Source organism: Gopherus evgoodei, chromosome 9, assembly GCF_007399415.2.
Source record: "Gopherus evgoodei ecotype Sinaloan lineage chromosome 9, rGopEvg1_v1.p, whole genome shotgun sequence".
Lineage (NCBI taxonomy): Eukaryota > Metazoa > Chordata > Testudines > Testudinidae > Gopherus > Gopherus evgoodei.
In genome coordinates, this window is record NC_044330.1 from 63,521,153 (window position 1) to 63,547,099 (window position 25,947).

The following is a 25,947-nucleotide window of genomic DNA, read 5'->3' on the forward strand; positions in this document are numbered from 1 at the left end:
TGGGGGCCCTAACCCCAGCTCCAGGGGCCCAAACCCTGGGTCCCCTACCCCAGATCCAGGGGCCAAACCCCTGTGGAGCCTAACCCCAGCTCCAGGGGCCCAACCCCTAGGGGCCCTAAACGTAGCTCCATGGGTGAAAAACCTGGGGGCCCTAACCCCAGCTCCAGGGGCCCAACCCCTGCGGGCCCTAACTCCATCTCCAGGGGCCCAATCCCTGGGTCCCCTAACCGTAGCTCCAGGGGCCCAACCCCTGGGGGCCCTAACCCCATCTCCAGGGGCCTAACCCCTGGGGGCCCTAACCCCATAACTCCAGCTCAAGGGGCCCATCCCCTGGGTCCCCTACCCCAGCTCCAGGGGCCGAGCCCCTGGGAGCCCTAACCCCAAGTCCAGGGGCCTAAACCCCGGGGGAACTAACTATAGCTCCAGGGGTCCAACCGCTGTGTCCCCTAACGCGAGCTCTAGGGGCCCAAACATTGGGTCCCCTAACCCCAGCTGCACGGGCCCAACCCCTGGGGGCCCTAACGCCAGCTCCAGGGGACCAACCCCTGGGTCCCCTAACCATATCTCCAGGGACCCCACCCCTGAAGGCCCTAACCCTATCTCCAAGGTCCCAACCCCTGGGGGATATAACCGTAGCTCAAGGGCCCAACCCCTGAGGGAGCTTACCCCAGCTCCAGAGGCCCAAACCCTGGATCCCTAACCATAGCTCCCGGGGACCAACCCCTGGGTCCCATAACCCTAGCTCCAGGGGCCAAACCCCTGGGTCCGCTCACCGTAGCTCCAGGGGCCCAACCCCTGGGTTCCCTAACCCTAGCTCCAAGGGCCCAACCACTGGGGGCCCTAACCCCAGCTCTAGGGGCCCAACCCCTGGGTCCCCAACCCCAGCTCCAGAGGCCCAACCCCTGGGGGCCCAAACCGCAGCTCCAAGGCCCAACCTCTTGGGGCCCTAAGCCCAGCGCAAGAGGCCCAAGCCCTGGGTCCCCTAACCCCAGATCCAGCAGCCCAACCACTGGCGGCCCTAAACATAGCTCCAGGGGCCCAACCCCTGGAGGCCCTAACCGTAGCTCCTGGGGCTCAACTCCTGTGTCCCCTAACCCCAGCTCCAGGGACCCAAACTCTGGGGGCCCTAACCGTAGCTTCAGGGGCCCAACCCCTGTGTCCCCTAACCCCAGCTCAAGGGGCCCAACCCCTGGGTCCCCTAACCACAGCACCAGGGGCCTAACCCCTGGGGGCCCTAACCCCAGCTCCAGGGCCCCAAACCCTGGGTCCCCTCAGCCAGCTCCAGGGGCCCAACCCCTGGGTCCCCTAACCATAGCTCCAGGGGCCGAACCCCTGGGGGCCCCAAAACCAGCTCCAAGGGCCCAACCCCTGAGCGCCCGAACAATACGTCCAGGGGCCTAACCCCTGGGGGTCCCAACACCAGATCCAGGGGCCCGACCCCTGAGCCCCCGAGCCATGGCTCCAGGGCCCTAACCCCTGGGGGCCCCCACCCCAGCTCCAAGGGGCCAACCCCTGAGCGCCCTAACCATAGCTCCAGGGGCCTAACCCCTGGGGGCCCCAACCCCAGCTCCAGAGGCCCAACCAGTGGGGGCCCCAACACCAGCTCCAGGGGCCCAACACCTGAGCGCCCGAACCAGAGCACCAGGGGCCTAACCCCCGGGGGGGCCAACCCCAGCTCCAGCGGCCCAACCACTGGGGGCACCAACACCAGCTCCAGGAGCCCAACCCCTGGGGGACTGAACACAAGCTCCAGAGTCCCAACCCCAGAGCGCCCGAACCATAGCTCCAGGGGCCTCACCCCTGGGGGCCACAACACCAGTTCCAGGGGCCCAATCCCCGGGGGGGCCCCAACACCAGTTCCAGGGGCCCAACCCCTGAGCGCCCTAACCATAGCTCCAAGGGCCTAACCCCTCGGCTCCCCAACCCCATCTCCAGGGGCCCAACCCCTGAGCGCCCGAACCATAGCTCCAGGGGCCTAACCCCGGGGGCCCAAACCCCAGCTCCAGGGGCGCAACTCCTTGGGCCCTCGACCCCACCTCCAGGGGCCCAACTGCTGAGTGCCCGAGCCATAGCTCCAGGGGCCCAACCCCTGGGAGCCCCAACACCATCTCCAGGGGCACAACCCCTGAGCGCTCGAACCATAGCTCTAGGGGCCTAACCCCCGGGGGCCCCAACCCCAGCTCCAGGGGCCCAACTCCTGGGGCCCTCGACCCCAGCTCCAGGGGCCCAACCGCTGAGTGCCCGAGCCATAGCTCCAGGGGCCTAACCCCTGGGGGCCCCAACACCAGCTCCAGGGGCCCAACCCCTGAGCGCCCGAACCATAGCTCCAAGGGCCTAATCCCTCGGCTCCCCAACCCCAGCTCCAAGGGTCCAACGCCTGAGCACCCGAACCATAGCTCCAGGGGCCTAACCCCCAGGGGCCCCAACCCCATCTCCAGGGGCCGAACCCCTGGGGCCCTCGACCCCAGCCCCAGGGGCCCAACCCCTGAGGGACCAAACAATAGTTCCAGGGGCCTAAGCCCCGGGGGCCCCCACCACAGGTCCAAGGGCCCAACCCCTGAGCGCCAGAACCATAGCTCCAGGGGCATATCCCCTGGGTGCCCCAACACCAGCTCCAAGGGCCGAACCCCTGGGGGCCCGAACACCAGCTCCAGGGGCCCAACCCCTGGGGGCTCCAACACCAGCTCCAGCGGCCCAACCCCTGAGCGCCCGAACCATAGCTCTAGGGGCCTAACCCCCGGGGGCCCCAACCCCAGCTCCAGGGGCCCAACTCCTGGGGCCCTCGACCCCAGCTCCAGGGGCCCAACCGCTGAGTGCCCGAGCCATAGCTCCAGGGGCCTAACCCCTGGGGGCCCCAACACCAGCTCCAGGGGCCCAACCCCTGAGCGCCCGAACCATAGCTCCAAGGGCCTAATCCCTCGGCTCCCCAACCCCAGCTCCAAGGGTCCAACGCCTGAGCACCCGAACCATAGCTCCAGGGGCCTAACCCTCAGGGGCCCCAACCCCATCTCCAGGGGCCGAACCCCTGGGGCCCTCGACCCCAGCCCCAGGGGCCCAACCCCTGAGGGACCAAACAATAGTTCCAGGGGCCTAAGCCCCGGGGGCCCCCACCCCAGGTCCAAGGGCCCAACCCCTGAGCGCCAGAACCATAGCTCCAGGGGCATATCCCCTGGGTGCCCCAACACCAGCTCCAAGGGCCGAACCCCTGGGGGCCCCAACACCAGCTCCAGGGGCCCAACCCCTGGGGGCTCCAACACCAGCTCCAGCGGCCCAACCCCTGAGCGCCCGAACCATAGCTCCAAGGGCTTAACCCCTGGGGGCCCCAAACCCAGCTCCATTAACCAAACCCCTCGGGCCCTAGACAACAGCTCCAATGGCCCAAACCCTGAGCCCCCGAACCATAGCCACAGGTGCCTAACCCCCAGGGGACCCAACCCCAGCTCCAGGGGCCCAACCCCTGGGGGCCCCAACACCAGCTCCAGTGGCCCAACCCCTGAGCGCCCGAACCAAAGCTCCAGGGACCTAACCCCTGAGGGCCCCAACAACAGCTCCAGGGGCCCAACCCCTGAGCGCCCGAAAAATCCCTCAAGGGGCCTAACCCCTGGGGGCCACAACACCAGCTCTAGGGGCCCAAACCCTGAGCGCCCGAACCATAATTCCAGGGGTCTAACCCCTGGGGGCCCCCACCCCCGCTCCAAGGGCCCAACCCCTGGGGGCCCCAACACCAGTTCCAGGGGCCCAACCTCTGACGGCCCGAACAATACCTCCAGGGGCTTAACTCATGGGGGCACAACACCAGGACCAGGGGCCCAACCCCTGAGCGCCCAACCCATAGCTCTAGGCGCCTAACCCCTGCGGGCCCCCACCCCAGCTCGAAGGGCCCAAACCCTGAGCGCCTGAACCATGGCTCCAGGGGCCTAACCCCTCGGGGCCCCAACCCCAGCTCCAGGGGCCCAACCCCTGAGAGCCCGAACCATAGCTCCAGGGGCCTAACCCCTGGGGGCCCCAACCCCAGTCCCAGGGGCCCAACCCCTGGGGGCCCCAACACCAGCTCCAGGGGCCGAATCTCTGAGAGCTGGAACCATAGCTCCAGGTGCCCAATCCCCGCGGGCCCCAACACCAGCTCCAGGGGCTCAACCCTTGAGTGCCCGAACCATAGCTCCAGGGGCCTAACCCCCGGAGACCCCAACCCCAGCTCCAGTGGCCCAATCCCTGGCGGCCCCAACACCAACTCCAGGGGCCCAACCCCTGAGCACCCGAACCATAGCTCCAAGGGCCTCACCCCTGGGGGCCTCAACACCAGCTTCAGGGGCCCAACCCCTTGGGGCCCCAACACCAGCTCCAGGGGCCCAACCCCTGACCGCCCGAACCAAAGCTCCAGGGGCCTAACCCCTCGGGGCCCCAACCCCAGCTCCAGGGGCCCAAACCCTAGGGGCTCCTACACCAGCTCCAGGGGCCCAACCCCTGAGCGCCCGAACCATAGCTCCAGGGGCCTAACCCCCGGGGGCCGCAACCCGAGCTCCAGGGGCCCAATCTCTGGGGGTCCCAACACCAGCTCCAGGGGCTCAACCCCTGGGGGCCCCAACACCAGCTGCAGGAGCCAAACCCCTGGGGGCGCCAACACCAGCTCCAGATGCCCAACCCCAGAGCGCCAGAAACATAGCTCCAGGGGCCCAGCCCCTGAGCACCTGAACCATAGCTCCAGGGGCCTCACCCCTGGGGGCCCCAACACCAGCTCCAGGGGCCCAAACCCTGGGGGACCCAACACCAGCTCCAGTGGCTCAACCCCAGGGGGGACCCAACACCAGCTTCAGGGGCCCAACCCCTGAGCGCCCTAACCATACCTCCAAGGGCCTAAACCCTGGGCTCCCCAAGACCAGCTCCAAGGGTCCAACCCCTTAGAGCCCAAACCACAGCTCCCGGGGCCTAACCCCCAGGTGCCCCAACCCCAGTTCCAGGGGCCTAATCCCTGGGGGACCCAACACCAGCTCTAAGGGCCCAATCCCTGAGCGTTGGAACCATAGCTTCAAGGGCCCAAACCCTGGGGGTCCCAACTCCAGCTCCAGGGGCCCAAACCTTGAGTTCCCGAACCATAGTTCCAGGGGCCTAACCCCCGGAGACCCCAACCCCAGCTCCAGGGGCCCAACCCCTGAGGGCCCCAACACCAACTCCAGGGGCCCAACCCCTGAGCACCCAAACCATAGCTCCAGGGGCCTAACCCCCATAGTCCCCAACCCCAGCTCCAGCCGCCCCACCCCTGGGGGCCCCAACACCAGCTGCAGGGGCCCAAACCCAGAGCACCCTAAACATAGCTCCAGGGGCCCAACCCCTGACCGCCCTAACCATAGCTCCAAGGGCCTAACCCCTGGGCTCCCGAACCCCACCTCCAAGGGTCCAACCCCTGAGTGCCCGAACTATAGCTCCAGGGGTCTAACCCCTGGGGCCCCAACACCAGCTCCAGGGGCCCACCCCTGGGGGTCCCAACACCAGCTCCAGGGGCCCAACCACTGAGCACCCAAACCATAGCTCCAGGGGCCTAACCCCTGCGGGCCCCCACCACAGCTCCAAGGGCCCAACCCCTGAGAGCCCAAACCATAGCTCCAGGGGCCTAACCCCTGGAGACCCAACACAAGCTCCAGGGGCCCAATCCCTGACCGCCCGTACCTTAACTCCAAGGGCTTAACCCCCGGGGGCCCCAACACTAGCTCCAGGGGCCAAACCCCTGAGAGCCCGAACCATAGCTCCAGGCGCCTAACCCCTGGGGCCCCACCACCAGCTCCAGGGGCCCAACCCTTGGGGACCCTAACACCAGCTCCAGGGGCCCAACCTCTGAGCGCCCGAACCATAGCTGCAAGGGACTAATCCCTGGGGGCCCTCACCCCAGCTCCAAAGGCCCAACCCCTGGGGGCCCCAACACCAGCTCCAACGGCCCAACCCCTAAGCGACCGAACCATAGTTCAAGGGGTCTAAACCCTGGGGGCCCCAACACCAGCTCCAGGGGCCCAACCACTGGGGGCCCTAACACCAGCTCCAGGGGCCCAACCCCTGAGCGCCCGAACCATAGCTCCAGGGGCCTAACCCCTGGAGCCCCAACACCAGCTCCAGTGGCCCAACCCCTGGGGGCCCCAACACCATCTCCAGGGGCCCAACCCCTGAGCGCCCTAACCATAGCTCCAAGGGCCTAACCCCAGGGCTCCCCAACCCCAACTCCGAGGGTCCAAACCCTGAGTGCCCCAATCCCAGCTCCAGTGGCCCAACCCCGGAGAGCCCTAACCATAGCTCCATGGGCCTAACCCCTGGGGGCCCCAACCCCAGCTCCAAGGGCCCAACCCCTGGGGGCCCCAACACCAGCTCCAGGGGCCCAACCCCTGAGAGCCTGAACCATAGCTCCAGAGGCCTAACCCTTGGGGCCCCAACACTAGCTCCAGGGGCCCAAACCCTGGGGGCCCCAACACCAGCTCCACGGGCCCAACCCCTGAGCACCCGAACCTTAGCTCCAGGGGCCTAACCCCTAGGGGCCCCACCCCCAGGTCCAGGGGCCCAACGCCTGGGGGCCACAACACCACCTCCAGGGACCCAACCCCTGAGCGTCCGAACCACAGCTCCAGGGGCCTAACCCCCGGGGGCCCAAACCCCAGCTCCAGGGGCCCAACCCCTGCGGCCCTCGACCCCCGCTCCAGGGACCCAACCCCTGAGCGCCCAAACCATAGCTCCAGGGGCCCAACTCCTGAGCGCCCGAACCATAGCTCCAGGGGTCTAACCCCTGGGGGCCCCAACCCCAGCTCAAGGGCACCAACTCCTTGGGGCCCCAACACCAGCTCCAGGGGCCCAACCACTGAGCGCCCGAACCATAGCTCCAGGGGCCTAACCCCCGGGGGCCCAAACACCAGCTCCAGGGGCTCAACCCCTGGGGGCCCCAACACCAGCTCCAGGGGCCTAACCCCTGAGCGCCCGAACCATTGCTCCAGGGGCCTAACGCCTGGGGACCCCAACACCAGCTTCAAGGGCCCAACCCTTGAGCGCCCGAACAATACCTCCAGGGGCCTAACCCCTGGGTGCCCAAATACCAGCTCCAGAGGCCCAACCCCTAGGGGCCCCAAAACCAGCTCCAGGGGCCCAACACCTGAGCGCCCGAACCATAGCTCCAGGGGCCTAATCCCCGGGGGCCCCAACACCAGCTGCAGGAACCCAACCCCTAGGGGCCCCAACTCCAGCTCCAGGGGCCCAACCCCTGAGCGCCCGAACCATAGCTCCAGGAGCCTACCCCTGGGGCCCCATCACCAGCTCCAGGGGCCCAACCCCTGGGGGCCCCAACACCAGGTCCAGGGGCCTAACCCCCGGGGACCCCAACACCAGCTCCAGGGGCCCAACCCCTGGGGGCCCCAACACCAGCTTAAGGAGCCCAACCCCTGAGCGCCCTAACCATAGCTCCAAGGGCCTAACCCCTAGGCTCCCCAACACCATCTACAAGGGTCCAACCCCTTAGAGCGCATCGAACATAGCTCCAGGGGCCTAACCGCCCGGGGCCCCAACCCAAGTTCCAGGGGCCCAAGTCCAGGGCGTCACAACACCAGCTCCAGGAGCCCAACCCCTGAGCGCTGGAACCATAGCTACAGGGGCCCAACCCCTGGGAGCCCCAACACCAGCTCCAGGGTCCCAACCCCTGAGTGCCCGAACCATAGCTACAGGCGCCTAAACCCCGGAGACCCCAACCCCAGCTCCAGGGGCCCAAGCCCTTGGGGCCCCAACACCAGCTCCAGGGGCCAAACCCCTGGGGGCCACAACACCAGCTCCTGGGGCCCAACCCCAGAGCGCCCTAAACATAGCTCCAGGGGCCCAACCCCTGAGCGCCCGAACCAAAGCTCCAAGGGCCTCACCCCTGGGGGCCCCAACACCAGCTCCAGTGGCCCAACCCCTGAGCGCCCGAACCAAAGCTCCAGGGACCTAACCCCTAAGGGCCCCAACAACAGCTCCAGGGGCCCAACCCCTGAGCGCCCGAAAAATCCCTCAAGGGGCCTAACCCCTGGGGGCCCCAACACCAGCTCTAGGGGCCCAACCCCTGAGCGCCCGAACCATAGCTCCAGGGGCCTAATCCCCGGGGGCCCCAACACCAGCTGCAGGAACCCAACCCCTAGGGGCCCCAACTCCAGCTCCAGGGGCCCAACCCCTGAGCGCCCGAACCATAGCTCCAGGAGCCTACCCCTGGGGCCCCATCACCAGCTCCAGGGGCCCAACCCCTGGGGGCCCCAACACCAGCTCCAGGGGCCTAACCCCTGGGGACCCCAACACCAGCTCCAGGGGCCCAAGGCCAGAGCGCCCAAACCATTGCTCCAGGGGCCCAACCCCTGAGTGCCCGAACCATAGCTCCAGGAGCCTAACCCCCGGGGACCCCAACACCAGCTCCAGGGGCCCAACCCCTGGGGGCCCCAACACCAGCTTCAGGGGCCCAACCCCTGAGCGCCCTAACCATAGCTCCAAGGGCCTAACCCCTAGGCTCCCCAACACCATCTACAAGGGTCCAACCCCTTAGCGCCCGAACCATAGCTCCAGGGGCCTAACCCCCCGGGACCCCAACCCCAGTTCCAGGGGCCCAAGCCCTGGGGTCCCAACACCAGCTCCAGGGGCACAACCCCTGAGCGCTGGAACTATAGCTACAGGGGTCCAACCCCTGGGAGCCCCAACACCAGCTCCAGGAGCCCAACACCTGAGTGCCCGAACCATAGCTCCAGGGGCCTAACCCCCGGAGACCCCAACCCCAGCTCCAGGGGCCTAACCCCTTGGGGCCCCAACACCAGCTCCAGGGGCCCAACCCCTGGGGGCCACAACACCAGCTCCTGGGGCCCAACCCCAGAGCGCCCTAAACATAGCTCCAGGGGCCCAACCCCTGAGCGCCCGAACCAAAGCTCCAAGGGCCTCAACCCTGGGGGCCCCAACACCAGCTCCAGTGGCCCAACCCCTGAGCGCCCGAACCAAAGCTCCAGGGACCTAACCCCTAAGGGCCCCAACAACAGCTCCAGGGGCCCAACCCCTGAGCGCCCGAAAAATCCCTCAAGGGGCCTAACCCCTGGGGGCCCCAACACCAGCTCTAGGGGTCCAACCCCTGAGCGCCCGAACCATAATTCCAGGAGTCTAACCCCTGGGGGCCCGCACCCCAGCTCCAAGGGCCCAACCCCTGGGGGCCCCAACACCAGCTCCAGGGGCCCAACCCCAGAGCGCCCGAACCATAGCTCCAGGGACCTAACCCCTGGGGGGCCCAACACCAGTTCCAGGGGCCCAACCCCTGACGGCCCGAACAATACCTCCAGGGGCCTAACTCCTGGGGTCCCAACACCAGTACCAGGGACCCAACCCCTGAGCACCCAACCCATAGCTCTAGGCGCCTAACCCCTGCGGGCCCCCACCCCAGCTCCAAGGGCCCAAACCCTGAGCGCCTGAACCATGGCTCCAGGGGCCTAACCCCTCGGGGCCCCAACCCCAGCTCCAGGGGCCCAACCCCTGAGAGCCCGAACCATAGCTCCAGGGGCCTAACCCCCGGGGGCCCCAACACCAGTTCCAGGGGCCCAACCCCTAGGGGACCCAACACCAGCTCCACGGGTCCAACCCCTGAGCACCCGAACCATAGCTCCAGGGGCCTAACCCCTAGGGGCCCCACCCCCAGCTCCAGGGGCCCAACGGCTGGGGGCCACAACACCAGCTCTAGGGGCCCAACCCCTGAGCGTCCGAACCATAGCTCCAGGGGCCTAACCCCCGGGGGCCCCAACCCCAGCTCCAGGGGCCCAACCCCTGCGGCCCTCGACCCCCGCTCCAGGGACCCAACCCCTGAGCGTCCAAACCATAGCTCCAGGGGCCCAACTCCTGAGAGCCCGAACCATAGCTCCAGGGGCCTAACCCCTGGGGGCCAAAACACCAGCTCAAGGGCACCAACCCCTTGGAGCCCCAACACCAGCTCCAGGGGCCCAACCCCTGAGCGCCCGAACCATAGCTCCAGGGGCCTAACCCCCGGGGGCCCCAACACCAGCTGCAGGAACCCAACCCCTAGGGGCCCCAACTCCAGCTCCAGAGGCCCAACCCCTGAGCGCCCGAACCATAGCTCCAGGGGCCTAACCCCTGGGCCCCCAACACCAGCTCCAGAGGCCCAACCCCTGAGCGCCCGAACCATAGGTCCAGGTGCCCAACCGCTGAACGCCCGAACCATAGCTCCAGGGGCCTAACCCCTGGGGCCCCAACACTAGCTTCAGGGGCCCAATCCCTTGGGGCCCCAACACCAGCTCCAGGGGCCCAACCCCTGAGCGCCCGAACCATAGCTCCAGTGGCCTAACCCCCGGGGGCCCCAACCCGAGCTCGAGGGACCCAACCCCTGGGGGCCCCAACACCAGCTCCAGGGGCCCAACCCCTGGGGGCCCCAACACCAGCTCCAGTAGCCCAACCCCTGTGGGCCCCAACACCAGCTCCAGGGGCCCAACCCCTGAGCGCCCTAACCATAGCTCCAAGGGCCTAACCCCTGGGCTCCACAACCCCACCTCCAAGGGTCCAAACCCCTGAGCGCCCGAACCATAGCTCCAGGGGCCTAAACCCCGGGGGCCCCCACACCAGCTCCAGAGGCCCAACCCCTGAGCGCCCGAACCATAGGTCCAGGTGCCCAACCGCTGAACGCCCGAACCATAGCTCCAGGGGCCTAACCCCTGGGGCCCCAACACTAGCTTCAGGGGCCCAATCCCTTGGGTCCCCAACACCAGCTCCAGGGGCCCAACCCCTGAGCGCCCGAACCATAGCTCCAGTGGCCGAACCCCCGGGGGCCCCAACCCGAGCTCGAGGGACCCAACCCCTGGGGGCCCCAACACCAGCTCCAGGGGCCCAACCCCTGGGGGCCCCAACACCAGCTCCAGTAGCCCAACCGCTGTGGGCCCCAACAGCAGATCAAGGGGCCCAACCCCTGAGCGCCTGAACCATAGCTCTAGGGGCCTAACCCCTGGGGCCCCAACACCAGCTCCAGAGGCCTAACCCCTGGGGGCCCCAACACCAGCTCTAGGGGCCCAACCACTGAGCGCCCGAACCATAGCTCCAGGGACCTAACCCCTGGGGCCCCAAAAGAAGCTCCAGGGGCCCAACCCCTGGGGTCCCCAACACCAGCTCTAGGGGCCCAAACCCTAAGCGACCAAACCATAGCTCCAGGGGTCTAACCCCTGGGGGCCCCAACACCAGCTCCAGGGGCCCAACCCCTGAGCACCCGAACAATACCTCCAGGGGCCTAACCCCTGGGGGCCCCAACACTAGCTCCAGGGGCCCAGCCCCTGAGCACCCGAACCATAGCTCTAGGGGCCTAACCCCCGGGGGCCCCAACCCCAGCTCCAGGGGCCCAACTCCTGGGGCCCTCGACCCCAGCTCCAGGGGCCCAACCGCTGAGTGCCCGAGCCATAGCTCCAGGGGCCCAACCCCTGGGAGCCCCAACACCATCTCCAGGGGCCCAACCCCTGAGCGCCCGAACCATAGCTCTAGGGGCCTAACCCCCGGGGGCCCCAACCCCAGCTCCAGGGGCCCAACTCCTGGGGCCCTCGACCCCAGCTCCAGGGGCCCAACCGCTGAGTGCCCGAGCCATAGCTCCAGGGGCCTAACCCCTGGGGGCCCCAACACCAGCTCCAGGGGCCCAACCCCTGAGTGCCCGAACCATAGCTCCAGGGGCATATCCCCTGGGCGCCCCAACACCAGCTCCAAGGGTCCAACGCCTGAGCACCCGAACCATAGCTCCAGGGGCCTAACCCCCAGGGGCCCCAACCCCATCTCCAGGGGCCGAACCCCTGGGGCCCTCGACCCCAGCCCCAGGGGCCCAGACCCTGAGGGACCAGACCATAGTTCCAGGGGCCTAAGCCCCGGGGGCCCCCACCCCAGGTCCAAGGGCCCAACCCCTGAGCGCCAGAAGCATAGCTCCAGGGGCATATCCCCTGGGCGCCCCAACACCAGCTCCAAGGGCCGAACCCCTCGGGGCCCCAACACCAGCCCAGGGCCCCAACCCCTGGGGGCTACAACACCAGCTCCAGCGGCCCAACCCCTGAGCGCCCGAACCATAGCTCCAAGGGCTTAACCCCTGGGAGCCGCAACCCCAGCTCCGAGGGTCCAACCTCTGAGCGCCCGAACCTTAGCTCCAGGGGCCTAACCCCCGGGGGCCCCAAACCCAGCTCCATTAACCAAACCCCTCGCCCCTAGACCCCAGCTCCAATGGCCCAAACCCTGAGCCCCCGAACCATAGCCCCAGGTGCCTAACCCCTGGGGGCCCCCAACCCAGCTCCAAGGGCCCAACCCCTGAGCGCCCGAACCATAGCTCCAGGGGCCCAACCCCTGAGCGCCCGAACCATAGCTCCAGGGGCCCAATGCCTGGGGGCCCCCACCCCAGCTCCAAAGGCCCAACCCCTGAGCGCCCGAACCATAGCTCCAGGGGCCTAACCCCTGGAGACCCAACACAAGCTCCAGGGGCCCAACCCCTGAGTGCCCGAACCATAGCTCCAGGGGCCTAACCCCTGGGGGCCCAAACACCAGCTCCAGGGGCCCAACCCCTGAGTGTCCTAACCATAGTTCAAAGGGCCTAACCCCTAGTCCCCACAACCCAAGCTCCAAGTGTCCAATCCCTGAGCGCCCGAACTATAGCTCCAGGTTCCTAACCCATGGGGGACAAACCCCAGCTCCAGGGGCCGAACCCCTGAGCGCCCGAACCATAGCTCCAGGGGCCTAACCCCTGGGGGCCCCCACCTCAGCTCCAAGGGCCCAACCCCTGAGCGCCCGAACCATAGCTCCAGGGGCATAACCCCTGGGGGCCCCAACCCCAGCTCCAGGGTCCAACCCCTGGGGGCCCCAACACCAGCTAAAGGGGCCCAACCCCTGAGCGCCCGAACAATAGCTCCAGGGGCCTAACCCCTGGGGCCCCAACACCAGCTCCAGGGGCCGAACCCCTGTGTGCCCCAACACCAGCTCCAGGGGCCCAACCGCTGAGCGCCCGAACAATAGCTCCAGGGGCCTAACCCCCGGGGGCCCCAATCCCAGCTCCAGGGGCCCAATCCCTGGGGGCGCCAACACCAGCTCCAGATGCCCAACCCCAGAGCGCCCGAACCATAGCTCCAGGGACCTAACTCCTGGGGTCCCAACACCAGCACCAGGGGCCCAACCCCTGAGCACCCAACACATAGCTCTAGGCGCCTAACCCCTGAGGGCCCCCACCCCAGCTCCAAGGGCCCAAACCCTGAGCGCCTGAACCATGGCTCCAGGGGCCTAACCCCTCGGGGCCCCAACCCCAGCTCCAGGGGCCCAACCCCTGAGAGCCCGAACCATAGCTCCAGGGGCCTAACCCTCGGGGGCCCCATCCCCAGTTCCAGGGGCCTAACCCCTGGGGGACCCAACACCAGCTCCAGGGGCCCAATCTGTGAGCGCTGGAACCATAGCTCCAGGGGCCCAATCCCCGCGGGCCCCAACACCAGCTCCAGGGGCCCAACCCTTGAGTGCCCGAACCATAGCTGCAGGGGCCTAGCCCCCGGAGACCCCAACCCCAGCTCCAGTGGCCCAATCCCTGGGGGCCCCAACACCAACTCCAGGGGCCCGACCCCTGAGCGCCCGAACCATAGCTCCAAGGGCCTCACCCCTGGGGGCCTCAACACCAGCTTCAGGGGCCTAACCCCTTGGGGCCCCAGCACCAGCTCCAGGGGCCCAACCCCTGACCGCCCGAACCATAGCTCCAAGGGCCTCACCCCTGGGGGCCTCAACACCAGCTCCAGGGGCCTAACCCCTCGGAGCCCCAACCCCAGCTCCAGGGGCCCAAACCCTAGGGGCTCCAACACCAGCTCCAGGGGCCCAACCCCTGAGCGCCCGAACCATAGCTCCAGGGGCCTAACCCCCGGGGGCCGCAACCCGAGCTACAGGGGCCCAATCCCTGGGGGTCCCAACACAAGCTCCAGGGGCTCAACCCCTGGGGGCCCCAACACCAGCTGCAGGAGCCCAACCCCTGGGGGCGCCAACACCAGCTCCAGATGCCCAACCCCAGAGCACCCGAACCATAGCTCCAGGGGCCCAGCCCCTGAGCACCTGAACCATAGGTCCAGGCGCCTCACCCCTGGGGGCCCCAACACCAGCTCCAGGGGCCCAAACCCTGGGGGACCCAACACCATCTCCAGTGGCCCAACCCCGGAGGGGCCCCAGCACCAGTTTTAGGGGCCCAACCCCTGAGCGCCATAACCACAGCTCCAAGGGCCTAACCCCCGGGCTCCCCAATACCAGCTCCAAGGGTCCAACCCCTTAGAGCCCGAACCATAGCTCCTGTGGCCTAACCCCCGGGTAGACCAACCCCAGTTCCAGGGGCCTAATCTCTGGGGGACCCAACACCAGCTCTAAGGGCCCAATCCCTAAGCGTTGGAACCATAGCTTCAGGGGCCCAAACCCTGGGGGTCCCAACTCCAGCTCCAGGGGCCCAAACCTTGAGTTCCCGAACCATAGTTCCAGGGGCCTAACCCCCGGAGACCCCAACCCCAGCTCCAGGGGCCCAGCACCTGAGGGCCCCAACACCAACTCCAGGGGCACAACCCCTGAGCACCCAAACCATAGCTCCAGGGGCCTAACCCCCATGGTCCCCAACCCCAGCTCCAGGCGCCCCACCCCTGGGGGCCCCAACACCAGCTGCAGGGGCCCAACCCCAGAGCACCCTAAACATAGCTCCAGGGGCCCAACCCCTGACCGCCCTAACCATAGCTCCAAGGGCCTAACCCCTGGGCTCCCGAACCCCACCTCCAAGGGTCCAACCCCTGAGTGCCCGAACTATAGCTCCAGGGACCTAACCCCTGGGGCCCCAACACCAGCTCCAGGGGCCCACCCCCTGGGGGTCCCAACACCAGCTCCAGGGGCCCAACCACTGAGCACCCAAACCATAGCTCCAGGGGCCTAACCCCTGGGGGCCCCCAAAACAGCTCCAAGGGACCAAACGCTGAGCGCCCGAACCATAGCTCCAGGGGCCTAACCCCTGGAGACCCAACACAAGCTCCAGGGGCCCAATCCCTGACCGCCCGAACCTTAACTCCAAGGGCCTAACCCCCGGGGGCCCCAACACCAGCTCCAGGGGCCAAACCCCTGAGAGCCCGAACCATAGCTCCAGGCGCCTAACCCCTGGGGCCCCAGCACCAGCTCCAGGGGCCCAACACTTGGGGACCCCAACACCAGCTCCAGGGGCCCAACCTCTGAGCGCCCGAACCATAGCTGTAAGGGACTAATCCCTGGGGGCCCTCACACCAGCTCCAAAGGCCCAAACCCTGGGGGCCCCAACACCAGCTCCAGGGGCCCAACCCCTGAGCGCCTGAACCATAGCTCCAGGGGCCTAACCCCTGGAGCCCGAACACCAGCTCCAGGGGCCCAACCACTGGAGGCCCCAATACCAGCCCCAGTGGCCCAACCCCTGGGGGCCCCAACCCCAGCTCCAGGGGCCCAACCCCTGAGCGCCCTAACCATAGCTCCAAGGGCCTAACCCCTGGGCTCCCCAACCCCAACTCCAAGGGTCCAAAACCTGAGCGCCCCAATCCCAGCTCCAGTGGCCCAACCCCGGAGAGCCCTAACCATAGCTCCATGGGCCTAACCCCTGGGGGCCCCAACCTCAGCTCCAAGGGACAAACCCCTGGGGGCCCCAACACCAGCTCCAGGGGCCCAACCCCTGAGAGCCTGAACCATAACTCCAGAGGCCTAACCCTTGGGGCCCCAACACTAGCTCCAGGGGCCCAACCCCTGGGGGCCCCAACACCAGCTCCACGGGCCCAACCCCTGAGCACCCGAACCTTAGCTCCAGGGGCCTAACCCCTAGGGGCCCCACCCCCAGCTCCAGGGGCCCAACGCCTGGGGGCCACAACGCCAGCTCCAGGGGCCCAACCCCTGAGCGTCCGAACCATAGCTCCAGGGGCCTAACCCCCGGGGGCCCAAACCCCAGCTCCAGGGGCCCAACCCCTGCGGCCTTCGACCCCCGCTTCAGGGACCCAACCCCTGAGCGCCCAAACCATAGCTCCAGGGGCCCAACTCCTGAGCGCCCGAACCATAGCTCCAGGGGCCTAACCCCTGGGGGCCCCAACCCCAGCTCCAGGGGACCAACCCCTGGGAGCCCCAACACCAGCTCCAGGGGCCCAACCCCTGAGCGCCCGAACCATAGCTCCAGGGGCCTAACCCCCGGGGGCCCAAACACCAGCTCCAGGGGCTCAACCCCTGGGGGCCCCAACACCAGCTGCAGGGGCCTAACCCCTGAGCGCCCGAACCATTGCTCCAGGGGCCTAACGCCTGGTGACCCCAACACCAGCTCCAAGGGCCCAACCCTTGAGCGCCCGAACAATACCTCCAGGGGCCTAGCCCCTGGGTGCCCCAATACCAGCTCCAGAGGCCCAATTCCTAGGGGCCCCAAAACCAGCTCCAGGGGCCCAACACCTGAGCGCCCGAACCATAGCTCCAGGGGCCTAATCCCCGGGGGCCCCAACACCAGCTGCAGGAACCCAACCCCTAGGGGCCCCAACTCCAGCACCAGGGGCCCAAGCCGTGGGGACCCCAACACCAGCTCCAGGGGCCCAAGCCCAGAGCGCCTGAACCATAGCTCCAGGGGCCCAACCCCTGAGCTCCCGAACTATAGCTCCAGGGGCCTAAGCCCTGGGGGCCCGAACACCAGCTCCCGGGGCCCCAACCCCTGAGGGCCCCAACACCAGCTCCAGTAGCCCAACCTCTGGGGGCCCCAACACCAGCTCCAGGGGCCCAAACCCTGAGCGCCCTAAACATAGTTCCTAGGGCCTAACCCCTGGGCTCCCAAACCCCAGCTCCAAGGGTCCAACCCCTGACCGCCCAAACCATAGCTCCAGGGGCCTAACCCCCGGGGGCCCCAACCCCAGCTCCAGGGGCTCAACACCTGGGGGCCCCAACACCAGCTCCAGGGGCCCAAACCCTGAGCGCCCGAACCATAGCTCTAGGGGCCTAACCCCTGGGGCCCCAACACCAGCTCGAGATGCCCAACCCCTGGTTTCCCCAACAACATCTCCAGGGTCCCAACCCCTGAGCGCCCGAACCATTGCTCCAGGGGACTAACCCCTGGGGGCCCCAACCCCAGCTCCAGGGGTCCAACCCTGGGGGCCCCAATATCAGCTCCAGGGGCTAAACCCCTGTACGCCTGAACCATAGCTCCTGGGGCCTAACTCCCGGGGCCCCAATCCCAGCTCCAGGGGCGCAACCCCTGGGGGCCCCAACACCAGCTCCAGGGTCCCAACCCCTGTGGGCCCCAACACCAGCTCTTGTGGCCCAACCCCTGAGCGCCCGAACCATAGCTCCAGGGGCCTATCCCCTGGGCCCCCAACACCAGCTCCAGAGGCCCAACCCCTGAGCGCCCGAACCATAGGTCCAGGTGCCCAACCGCTGAACGCCCGAACCATAGCTCCAGGGGCCTAACCCCTGGGGCCCCAACACTAGCTTCAGGGGCCCAATCCCTTGAGGCCCCAACACCAGCTCCAGGGGCCCAACCCCTGAGCGCCCGAACCATAGCTCCAGTGGCCTAAACCCCGGGGGCCCCAACCCGAGCTCCAGGGACCCAACCCCTGGGGGCCCCAACACCAGCTCCAGGGGCCCAACCCCTGAGCACCCGAACCATAGCTCCAGGGGCCTAACCCCTGGGGGCTCCAACCCCAGCTCCTGGGGCCCAAACCCTGGGGGCCCCAATATCAGCTCCAGGGGCTAAACCCCTGTACGCCTGAACCATAGCTCCTGGGGCCTAACTCCCGGGGCCCCAATCCCAGCTCCAGGGGCGCAACCCCTGGGGGCCCCAACACCAGCTCCAGGGTCCCAACCCCTGTGGGCCCCAACACCAGCTCTTGTGGCCCAACCCCTGAGCGCCCGAACCATAGCTCCAGGGGCCTATCCCCTGGGCCCCCAACACCAGCTCCAGAGGCCCAACCCCTGAGCGCCCGAACCATAGGTCCAGGTGCCCAACCGCTGAACGCCCGAACCATAGCTCCAGGGGCCTAACCCCTGGGGCCCCAACACTAGCTTCAGGGGCCCAATCCCTTGAGGCCCCAACACCAGCTCCAGGGGCCCAACCCCTGAGCGCCCGAACCATAGCTCCAGTGGCCTAAACCCCGGGGGCCCCAACCCGAGCTCCAGGGACCCAACCCCTGGGGGCCCCAACACCAGCTCCAGGGGCCCAACCCCTGAGCACCCGAACCATAGCTCCAGGGGCCTAACCCCCCGGGGTCCCAACCCCAGCTCCAGGAGCTCAAACCCTGGGGCCCTCGACCACAGCTCCAGGGGCCCAACCCATGAGCGCCCGAACCATAACTCCAGGGGCCCAACCCCTGAGCGCCCAACCCATAGCTCCAGGGGCCTAACTCCTGCGGCCCCAACACCAGCTCCAGGGGCCCAACCCCTGAGCGCCCGAACCATAACTCCAGGGGCCTAACCCCTGGGGGACCAACCCGAGCTCCAGGGGCCCCACCCCTGGGGGCCCCAACACCAGCTCCAGGGGAAAAACCCCTGGGAGTCCCAACACCAGCTCCAGGGGCCCAACCCCTGAGCGCTCGAACCATAGCTCCAGGGGCCCAAGACCTGAGCGCCCGAACCATAGCTCCAGGGGCTTAACCCCTTCGGCCCCAACACCAGCTCCAGGGGCCCAACCCCTGGGGGCCCCAACACCAGCTCCAGGGGCCCAACACCTGAGCGCCGAACCATAGCTCCAGGGGCCTAACCCCTAGGGGCCCCAACCCCAGCTCCAGGGGCCCAACCCCTGGGAACGCCAACACCAGCTCCAGGGGCCCAACCCGTGAGCGCCCGAACCATAGCTCCAGGGGCCTAACCCCTGGGAGCCCCAAACACCAGCTCCAGGGCCCCAACCCCTGAGCACTCGAACCATAGCTACAGGGGCCGAACCCCTGGGGCCCCCACCCCAGCTCCAAGGGCCCAAAATCTGGGCGCCCGAACTATAGCTCCAGGGGCCTAACCCCGGGCGCCCCAACCCCAGCTCCAGGGGTCCAAACCCTGAGCGCCCGAACCATAGCTCCAGGGGCCTAACCCCTGGGGGCCCCAACACCAGCTCCAGGGGCCCAACCCCTGAGCGCCAGTACAATACCTCCAGGGGCCTAACCCCTGGGGGCCCCAAACACCAGCTCCAGGGCCCCAACCCCTGAGCGCTCGAACTATAGCTCCAGGGGCCCAACCCCTGGGGGCCCCAACACCAGCTCCAGGGGCCCAACCCCTGAGCACCCGAACCATAGCTCCAGGGGCCCAAACCCTTAGCGCCCGAACCATAGCTCCAGGGGCCTAACCTCTAGGGGCCCCAACCAAATCTCCAGGGGCCCAACCCCTGCGAGCCCCAACACCAGCTCCAGGGGCCCAACCCGTGAGCGCCCGAACCATAGCTCCAGGGGCCAAACCCCAGGGGGCCCCAACCCCAGATCCAGGGGTCCAAACCCTGCGGCCTTGGACACCAGTTCCAGGGGCCAAACCCCTGGGCGCCCGAACCAGACCTCCAGGGCCTAACCCCTCAGCGCCCGAACCATAGCTCCAGAGGCCTAACCCCTGGGACCCCAACACAAGCACCAGGGGCCCAACCCCTGGGGGCCGCATCACCGGCTCCAGGGGCCCAACCCCTGAGCGCCCTAACCATAGCTCCAGGGGCCTAACCCCAAGGGGCCCCAACCCCAGATCCAGGGGCCCAACCCCTGGGAGCCCCAACACAAGCTCCAGGGGCCCAACCCGTGAATGCCCGAACCATAGCTCCAGGGACCTAACCCCAGGGGGCCCCAACCCCAGATCCAGGGGTCCAAACCATGGGGCCCTGGACCCCAGCTCCAGGGGCCCAACCCCTGAGCGACCGAACCATAGCTCCAGGGGCCTAACCCTGGGGTCCCCAACCCCAGCTCCAGGGGTCCAAACCCTGAGCGCCCGAACCATAGCTCCAGGGGCCTAACCCCTGGGGGCCCCAACACCAGCTCCAGGGGCCCAACCCCTGAGAGCCAGTACAATACCTCCAGGGGCCTAACTCCTGGGGGCCCCAAACACCAGATCCAGGGCCCCAACCCCTGAGCGCTCGAACTATATCTCCAGAGGCCCAACCCCTGGGGGCCCCAACACCAGCTACAGGGGCCCAACCCCTGAGCGCCCGAACCATAGCTCCAGGGGCCCAACCCCTGAGCGCCCGAACCATAGCTCCAGGGGCCTAACCCCTAGGGGCCCCAACCAAAGCTCCAGAGGCCCAACCCCTGGGAGCCCCAACACCAGCTCCAGGGGCCCAACCCGTGAGCGCCCAAACCATAGCTCCAGGGGCCTAACCCCAGGGGGCCCCAACCCCAGATCCAGGGGTCCAAACCCTAGGGCCATGGACACCAGCTCCAGGGGCCCAACCCGTGAATGCCCGAACCATAGCTCCAGGGAACTAACCCCAGGGGGCCCCAACCCCAGAACCAGGGGTCCAAACCATGGGGCCCTAGACCCCAGCTCCAGGGGCCCAACCCCTGAGCGCCCGAACCATAGCTCCAGGGGCCTAAACCCTAGGGGCCCGAACCCCAGCTCCAGGGGCCCAAACCCTGAGCGCCCGAACAATACCACCAGGGGCCTAACCCCTGGGGGCCCCAACACCACCTCCAGAGGCCCAACCCCTGAGCGCTCGAACCATAGCTACAGGGGCCTAACCCCTCGGGGCCACCAACCCCAGCTCGAAGGGCCCAAAAACTGAGCGTCCGAACCTTAGCTCCAGGGGCCTAACCCCTGGGGCCCCAACACTAGCTCCAAGGGACCAACTCCTGAGGGCCCCAACACCAGCTCAAGGGGCCCAAACCATGAGCACCCAAACGATAGCTCCAGGGGCCTGACCCCTAGGGGCCCCAACACCAGCTTCAGTTGCCCAACCGCTGGGGGCCCCAACACCAGTTCCAGGGGCCCAACCCGTGAGCGCCCGAACCATAGCTCCAGGGGCCTAACACCTGGGGGCCCCAAACACCAGCTCCAGGGCCCCAACCCCTGAGCGCTCGAACCATAGCTACAGGGGCCTAACCCCAAGGGGCCCCAAACCCAGTTCCAGGGGCCCAACCCCTGGGAGCCCCAACACCAGCTCCAGGGGCCCAACCCCTGAGCACCCGAACCATAGCTCCAGGGGCCTAACCCCCCGGGGTCCCAACCCCAGCTCCAGGAGCTCAAACCCTGGGGCCCTCGACCACAGCTCCAGGGGCCCAACCCATGAGCGCCCGAACCATAACTCCAGGGGCCCAACCCCTGAGCGCCCAACCCATAGCTCCAGGGGCCTAACTCCTGCGGCCCCAACACCAGCTCCAGGGGCCCAACCCCTGAGCGCCCGAACCATAACTCCAGGGGCCTAACCCCTGGGGGACCAACCCGAGCTCCAGGGGCCCCACCCCTGGGGGCCCCAACACCAGCTCCAGGGGAAAAACCCCTGGGAGTCCCAACACCAGCTCCAGGGGCCCAACCCCTGAGCGCTCGAACCATAGCTCCAGGGGCCCAAGACCTGAGCGCCCGAACCATAGCTCCAGGGGCTTAACCCCTTCGGCCCCAACACCAGCTCCAGGGGCCCAACCCCTGGGGGCCCCAACACCAGCTCCAGGGGCCCAACACCTGAGCGCCGAACCATAGCTCCAGGGGCCTAACCCCTAGGGGCCCCAACCCCAGCTCCAGGGGCCCAACCCCTGGAAACGCCAACACCAGCTCCAGGGGCCCAACCCGTGAGCGCCCGAACCATAGCTCCAGGGGCCTAACCCCTGGGAGCCCCAAACACCAGCTCCAGGGCCCCAACCCCTGAGCACTCGAACCATAGCTACAGGGGCCGAACCCCTGGGGGCCCCCACCCCAGCTCCAAGGGCCCAAAACCTGAGAGCCCGAACTATAGCTCCAGGGGCCTAACCCCGGGCGCCCCAACCCCAGCTCCAGGGGTCCAAACCCTGAGCGCCCGAACCATAGCTCCAGGGGCCTAACCCCTGGGGGCCCCAACACCAGCTCCAGGGGCCCAACCCCTGAGCGCCAGTACAATACCTCCAGGGGCCTAACCCCTGGGGGCCCCAAACACCAGCTCCAGGGCCCCAACCCCTGAGCGCTCGAACTATAGCTCCAGGGGCCCAACCCCTGGGGGCCCCAACACCAGCTCCAGGGGCCCAACCCCTGAGCACCCGAACCATAGCTCCAGGGGCCCAAACCCTTAGCGCCCGAACCATAGCTCCAGGGGCCTAACCTCTAGGGGCCCCAACCAAAGCTCCAGGGGCCCAACCCCTGCGAGCCCCAACACCAGCTCCAGGGGCCCAACCCGTGAGCGCCCGAACCATAGCTCCAGGGGCCAAACCCCAGGGGGCCCCAACCCCAGATCCAGGGGTCCAAACCCTGCGGCCTTGGACACCAGTTCCAGGGGCCAAACCCCTGGGCGCCCGAACCAGACCTCCAGGGCCTAACCCCTCAGCGCCCGAACCATAGCTCCAGAGGCCTAACCCCTGGGGCCCCAACACAAGCACCAGGGGCCCAACCCCTGGGGGCCGCATCACCGGCTCCAGGGGCCCAACCCCTGAGCGCCCTAACCATAGCTCCAGGGGCCTAACCCCAAGGGGCCCCAACCCCAGATCCAGGGGCCCAACCCCTGGGAGCCCCAACACAAGCTCCAGGGGCCCAACCCGTGAATGCCCGAACCATAGCTCCAGGGACCTAACCCCAGGGGGCCCCAACCCCAGATCCAGGGGTCCAAACCATGGGGCCCTGGACCCCAGCTCCAGGGGCCCAACCCCTGAGCGACCGAACCATAGCTCCAGGGGCCTAACCCTGGGGTCCCCAACCCCAGCTCCAGGGGTCCAAACCCTGAGCGCCCGAACATAGCTCCAGGGGCCTAACCCCTGGGGGCCCCAACACCAGCTCCAGGGGCCCAACCCCTGAGAGCCAGTACAATACCTCCAGGGGCCTAACTCCTGGGGGCCCCAAACACCAGATCCAGGGCCCCAACCCCTGAGCGCTCGAACTATATCTCCAGAGGCCCAACCCCTGGGGGCCCCAACACCAGCTACAGGGGCCCAACCCCTGAGCGCCCGAACCATAGCTCCAGGGGCCCAACCCCTGAGCGCCCGAACCATAGCTCCAGGGGCCTAACCCCTAGGGGCCCCAACCAAAGCTCCAGGGGCCCAACCCCTGGGAGCCCCAACACCAGCTCCAGGGGCCCAACCCTGAGCGCCCGAACCATAGCTCCAGGGGCCTAACCCAGGGGGCCCCAACCCCAGATCCAGGGGTCCAAACCCTAGGGCCATGGACACCAGCTCCAGGGGCCCAACCCGTGAATGCCCGAACCATAGCTCCAGGGACCTAACCCCAGGGGGCCCCAACCCCAGAACCAGGGGTCCAAACCATGGGGCCCTAGACCCCAGCTCCAGGGGCCCAACCCCTGAGCGCCCGAACCATAGCTCCAGGGGCCTAAACCCTCGGGGCCCCAACACCAGCTCCAGGGGCCCAAACCCTGAGCGCCCGAACAATACCTCCAGGGGCCTAACCCCTGGGGGCCCCAACACCACCTCCAGAGGCCCAACCCCTGAGCGCTCGAACCATAGCTACAGGGGCCTAACCCCTCGGGGCCACCAACCCCAGCTCGAAGGGCCCAAAAACTGAGCGTCCGAACCTTAGCTCCAGGGGCCTAACCCCTGGGGCCCCAACACTAGCTCCAAGGGACCAACTCCTGAGGGCCCCAACACCAGCTCAAGGGGCCCAAACCATGAGCACCCAAACGATAGCTCCAGGGGCCTGACCCCTAGGGGCCCCAACACCAGCTTCAGTTGCCCAACCGCTGGGGGCCCCAACACCAGTTCCAGGGGCCCAACCCGTGAGCGCCCGAACCATAGCTCCAGGGGCCTAACACCTGGGGACCCCAAACACCAGCTCCAGGGCCCCAACCCCTGAGCGCTCGAACCATAGCTACAGGGGCCGAAACCCTGGGGGCCCCCAACCCAGCTCCAAGGGCCCAAAACCTGAGCGCCCGAACTATAGCTCCAGGGGCCTAACCCCTGGGGTCCCCAACCCCAGCTCCAGGGGCCCAACCCCTAAGAGCTCGAACCATAGCTCCAGGGGCCTAGCCCCCGGGGGCCCCAACCCCAGCTCCAGGGGTCCAACCCCTGAGCGCCCGAACCATAGCTCCAGGGGCCTAACCCCTGGGGGCCCCAACACCAGCTCCAAGGGCCCAACCCCTGAGCACCAGAACAATACCTCCAGGGGCCTAACCCCGGGAATCCCCAAACACCAGCTCCAGGGCACCAACCCCTGAGCGCCCGAACCATAGCTCCAGGGGCCTAACCCCTGGGGGCCCCCATCCCAGCTCCAAGGGCCCAACCCCTGAGAGCCCGAACTATAGCTCCAGGGGCCTAACCCCTGAGGGCTCCAACCCCAGCTCCAGGGGCCCAACCCCTGAGCGCCCGAACCATAGCTCCAGGGGCGAAACCCCAGGGGCACCAACCCCAGCTCCAGGGGTCCAACCCCTGAGCGCCCGAGCCATAGCTCCAGGGGCCTAACCCCTGAGGGCCCCAACACCAGCTCCAGGGCCCCTACCCCTGGGAGCCCCAAACACCAGCTCCGGGGCCCCAACCCCTGAGCGCTCAAACCATAGCTACAGAGGCCGAACGCCTGGGGGCCCCAACACCAGCTCCAGGGGCCCAACCCCTGAGCGCCTGAACTTAGGCCCCAACCCCAGCTCCAGGGGCCCAACCCCTGAGCGCCTGAACCATAACTCCAGGGGCCTAACCCCCGGGGGCCCCAACCCCAGCTCCAGGGGTCCAAACCCTGAGCGCCCGAACCATAGCTCCACGGGCCTAACCCCTGGGGGCCCCAACACCAGCTCCAGGGGCCCAACCCCTGAGCGCCAGTACAATACCTCCAGGGGCCTAACCCCTGGGGGCCTCAAACACCAGCTCCAGGGCCCCAACCCCTGAGCGCTCGAACCATAGCTACAGGTGCCTAACCCCTGGGGGCCTCAACCCCAGCTCCAGGGCCCAACCCCTGGGGGCCCCAACACCAGCTCCAGGGCCCCAACCCCTGAGCGCTCGAACCATAGCTACAGGGGCCGAACCAGTGGAGGCCCCCACCCAAGCTCCAAGGGCCCAAAACCTGAGCGCCCGAACTATAGCTCCAGCGGCCTAAACCCTGGGGGCCCTAACCCCAGCTCCAGGGGCCCAACCCCTGGTATTTCCAACACCAGCTCCAGGGGCCCAACCCCTGAGCGCCCGAACCATAGCTCCAGGGGCCTAACCTCCGGGGGCCCCAAGCCCAGCTCCAGGGGCCCAACCCTGAGCGCCCGAAACATAGCTCCAGGGGCCTATCCCCTGGGGGCCCAAACCCGTGCTCCAAGGGCACAACCCCTGAGCGCCCGAACCATAGCTCCAGGTTCCTAACCCCCGCGGGCCCCAACCCCAGCTCCAGGGGCCCAACCCCTGAGCACCTGAACCATAGCTGCAGGGGCCTAACCCCTGGGGCCCCAACACCAGCTCCAAGGTACCAACCCCTGAGGGCCCCAACACCAGCTACAGGGGCCCAACCCCTGAGCACACATACCATAACTCCAGGGGCCTAACCCCTGCGGGACCCAACACCAGCTCCAGGGGCCCAACCGCTGAGCGCCCGAACGATAGCTCCAGGGGCCTAACCCCTGGAGGCCAAAACACCAGATCCAGGGGCCCAACCCCTGAGCGCCCGAACCATAGCTCCAGGGGCCTATCCCCTGGGGGCCCCCACCCCAGCTCCAAGGGCAAAACCCCTGAGCGCCCGAACCATAGCTCCAGGGGCCCAACCCCTGAGCACCTGAACCATAGCTCCAGGGGCCCAACCCCTGAGCGCCTGAACCATAGCTCCAGGGGCCTAACCCCTGTGGCCCCAACACCAGCTCCAGGGGCCCAACCCCTGAGGGCCCCAACACAAGCTCCAGGGGCCCAACCCCTGAGCGCCCGAACCATACCTCCA